This window comes from Triticum dicoccoides, chromosome 5A (genome assembly GCF_002162155.2).
Source record: "Triticum dicoccoides isolate Atlit2015 ecotype Zavitan chromosome 5A, WEW_v2.0, whole genome shotgun sequence".
Taxonomy (NCBI): domain Eukaryota; kingdom Viridiplantae; phylum Streptophyta; class Magnoliopsida; order Poales; family Poaceae; genus Triticum; species Triticum dicoccoides.
The window spans coordinates 226,827,868-226,832,849 of NC_041388.1; positions in this window are offsets into that span (position 1 = coordinate 226,827,868).

The window sequence follows — 4,982 nt, forward strand, 5'->3', positions numbered from 1 at the left end:
CTCTCTTTTTGGATCTCAATACAATGTTCTCCCCCTCTCTTGTGGAGAACTATTCGATGTAATCTTCTTCTTGTGGTGTGTTTGTTGAGACCGATGAATTGTGGGTTTATGATCAAGTCTATCTATGAACAATATTTGAATTTTCTCTGAATTCTTTTATGTATGATTGGTTATCTTTGCAAGTCTCTTTGAATTATCAGTTTGGTTTGGCCTACTAGATTGATCTTTCTTGCAATGGGAGAAGTGCTTAGCTTTGGGTTCAATATTGCGGTGTCCTTTCCTAGTGACAGTAGGGGCAACAAGGCGCGTATTGTATTGTTGCCATCGAGGATAACAAGATGGGGTTTTCATCATATTGCATGAGTTTTTCCCTCTACATCATGTCATCTTGCTTAAGCGTTACTCTGTTTTCATTAACTTAATACTCTAGATGCATGCTGGATAGTGGTCGATGAGTGGAGTAATAGTAGTAGATGCAGGCAGGAGTCGGTCTACTTGTCTCGGACGTGATGCCTATATACATGATCATGCCTAGATATTCTCATAACTATGCTCAATTCTGTCAATTGCTCAACAGTAATTTGTTCACCCACCATAGAATACTTATGCTCTTGAGAGAAGCCACTAGTGAAACCTATGGCCTCCGGGTCTATCTTCATCATATTAATCTCCTACTACCTAGTTATTTCCTTTGCTTTTTTACTTTGCTTTTACTTTACTTTGCATCTTTATCACAAAAATACCAAAAAATATTATCTTATCATATCTATCAGATCTCACTCTTAGAAGTGACCTGTAGGGATTGACAACCCCTTATCGCGTTGGTTGCGAGGATTTATTTGTTTTGTGCAGGTGCGAGGGACTCGCGCGTAGCCTCCTACTGGATTGATACCTTGGTTCTCAAAAACTGAGGGAAATACTTACGCTAATTTGCTGCATCATCCCTTCCTCTTCGGGGAAAACCAACGCAGTGCTCAAGAGGTAGCATCACTCAAGCGAGCAAGCATATCAAAATTGTATTCCAATTGTTTCATAACATTTGCATTGAAGTGATCTTGTTTTCTAATATAGTTTTCAAACTCATAAAGGCATTGACTAAGATGCATATTGTGAGGATTGTCATTATCATTGAACTTCATAAGATAATTTACCTCTACCACCTTATGATGTGGTGGTGTATTAAGCCCATGTATTTCTTCAATAGGGGGTAAATTTTTAACATCCTCAGCTTTAATATCTTTTCCCTTCATAGATTTCTTTGCCGCTTGCATATCTTCGGGACTGAGATATAAGATACCCCTCTTCTTCGGAGTGGGTTTAGCCGGTGGTTCAGGAAGAGTCCAATCATCATAATTTTTCAATATGTTATTCAATAATTCCTCATCTTGTCCAACAGTTCGTTCCCTGAAAACACAACCAGCACAACTATCTAGGAAATCCCTAGAAGCATCGGTTAGTCCATTATAGAAGATATCAAGTATTTCATTTTTCTTAAGAGGGTGATCAGGCAAAGCATTAAGTAATTGGCAAAGCCTCCCCCAAGCTTGTGGGAGACTCTCGTCTTTAATTTGCACAAAGTTAAATATTTCCTACAAGGCGACTTGTTTCTTATGTGCAGGAAAGTATTTTTCAGAGAAATAATAAATCATATCCTGGGGACTACGCACACAACCAGGAGCAAGAGTATTGTACCAAGCTTTAGCATCACCCTTTAATGAGAACGGGAATAATTTGAGAATAAAGTAATAGCGAGTCTTCTCATCATGGGTAAAAAGGGTGGCTATGTCATTCAACTTAGTAAGATGTGCCACAACACTTTCAGTTTCATAACCATGGAAAGGATCAGATTCAACCAAAGTAATTAACTCTGGGTCGACAAAGAATTCATAATCCTTATCATCAATAAAGATAGGTGAAGTAGCAAACTTAGGATCATATTTCATTCTAGCATTCAGAGATTTTTTTATACTTGCATAATAATTTCTCTAGATCATCTCTATCTCTGCAAGCAAGAATATCTCTAGTTGTCTTCTCATTCATAACATAACCTTCCGGTACCTTAGGCAATTCATATCTAGGAAGGCTAGTCCTAGCAGGTGTTTCATGAGTTTTAGTTTCAAGCACATAATCAGATTCAACAACATCATGTTGTATTACTCTAGCAATTTGTTTATCAAGAAATTCACCAAGTGGCACATCATCATTATCAAGCAAGGTACTAGCATCATCATAAGCATTATCCAGAGCGGAAGTAGCATCATCAATAACTTGCGACATAATAGAATTGATAGCATGTGGTGGTGTTGCAAGTTTACTTATAACAGAAGGTGAATCTAAAGCAGAACTCGATGGTAGTTCCTTACCTCCCCTCATCTTTGAGGGAAAAATCTTAGTCTTAGCATCCTTCAGATTATTCATCGTGATAATATGATAATAATCCCAAGTGACTCAAAACATATAGCTATGCTCCCCGGCAACGGTGCTAGAAAAAGGTATTGATAACCCACAAGTATAGGGGATCGCAACAATTTTTGAGGGTAGAGTATTCAACCCAAATGTATAGATTCGACACAAGGGGAGGCAAAGAAGTGATCAATAGCAAAGTAGTATGATAGTTTTGATAATAGTAGCAGCAACAATGGTAACAGTAACCGTGATAACAGTAATTTTGTAGCAAGTGTAACAGTGATGATAGCAGTAGTAACCTAGCAAGAACAATATAGGATAAATTCGTAGGCATTGGATCGGTGACTTGTTGGATGATATTCATCATGAGACAATTATAACCTAGGCGATACGGCACTAACTCCAGTTCATCAATATAATGTAGGCATGTATTCCGTAAATAGTCATACGTGCTTATGGAAAGAACTTGCATGACATCTTTTGTCCTACCCTCCCGTGGCAGCAGGGTCCTATTGGAAACTAAGGGATATTAATGTTGGAAATATGCCCTAGAGGCAATAATAAAATGGTTATTATTATATTTCCTTGTTCATGATAATGTCTATTGTTCATGCTAAAATTGTGTTATCCGGAAATCGTAATACATGTGTGAATACATAGACCACAACATGTCCCTAGTGAGCCTCTAGTTGACTAGCTCGTTGATCAGTAGATGGTTACGGTTTCCTGACCATGGACATTGGATGTCATTGATAACGGGATCACATCATTAGGAGAATGCTGTGATGGACAAGACCCAATCCTAAGCATAGCACAAGATCGTGTAGTTCGTCTGCTAAAGCTTTTCTAATGTCAAGTATCATTTCCTTAGACCATGAGATTGTGCAACTCCCGGATACCGTAGGAATGCTTTGGGTGTGCCAAACGTCACAACTCAACTGGTTGGCTATAAAGGTGCACTACGGGTATCTTCGAAAGTGTCTGTTGGGTTGGCACGAATCGAGACTGGGATTTGTCGCTCCGTATGATGGAGAGGTATATCTGGGCCCACTTGGTAGGACACCATCATAATGAGCTCAATGTGATCAAGGAGTTGATCACGAGATGATGTGTTACGGATCGAGTAAAAGAGAGTTGCCGGTAACGAGATTGAACAAGGTATAGGGATACCGACGATCGAATCTCGGGCAAGTATCATACCGGTAGACAAAGGGAATTGTATACAGGATTGATTGAATCCTCGACATCGTGGTTCATCCGATAAGATCATCGTGGAACATGTAGGAGCCAACATGGGTATCCAGATCCCGCTGTTGGTTATTGACCAAAGAGATGTCTCGGTCATGTCTGCATGCCTCCCGAACCCGTAGGGTCTACACACTTAAGGTTCGATGATGCTAGGGTTATAGGGAGAGTTTGTACGTGGTTACCGAATGTTGTTCGGAGTTCCGAATGAGATCATGGACGTTACGAGGAGTTCCAGAATGGTTCGGAGGTAAATAATAATATATAGGAAGTGAGGTTTTAACCATCGGAAGTGTTTCGGGCGTCACGGTAATGTACCGGGACCACTGGAGGGTTCCGGGCACTACTAGGAAAAGGCCTACTAATGGCGCACTAGTTTTGCCTACTAATGGCGCACTACTAGTGCGCCATTAGTATCACACCACTAGTATTTTTTACTAATGGCGCACCACTGGTGCGCCATTAGTATACCAGATACTAATGGCGCACCAGTAGCGCTCCATTAGTATGCCTAGAGGTGCGCCATTACTATCTGACTTAGTAATGGCGCACCACATAGAAGTGCGCCATTAGTAATAATTTTTTTTCAAATATTTTTTTACACATAGAAGTGCGCCATTAGTAATAATTTTTTTTCAATTTTTTTATTAGTCTCGGGTCACTATGGGTTAATCTCGAGTGAATATGCTTAATCTCAGGTCAAATCGCACTCTGTGGTCAAACTTCCTGGAAGGTCACCCATACTCACACTACTCTAGCTCGAGCACGCTTAACTTCATAGTTCTATCCAACCCCAGCACCACCTCACTTCACAAGCACTTGTTGATATATCTATCATATCAATCCTATTAAACCTTGTTGATGTCTAGGACTTTGTTCATATTCATAAGTATGATGAAATTTTGAAAAAATATTTCAAACTTCCCGGTCATATTACGTATCATATTTTGAAAAATAATTCAAATTTTTTTCGAAACCAATTTTTTTTCTGTTACTAGTGGCGCACCTAGAATACGATGCGCCACTAGTAAGTTTGAATTTTTTGCCTCCGGATCTTAAAAGCCCCGTAACTGTTTTTCTGTTAGGTTTTTGGGGATTTAAAAATTGTTTAACAGGGATCCCCCATTAAATTCGGATGTAACTTTTCGAGTAGATGATTTTTCATATAGAAAACTTTTTAATCCGAGTTCGTATGCAAAAGTTATGCCCATTTTACAAATTTCAGAGAGATTTTGCAAATAAAGTCGAAATTCATATTTGTAAAAGTTTCCAACAACTAGACCATATATCACATGGGAAACTTATTTTCCTTTATTTTTTTGACATTTCCA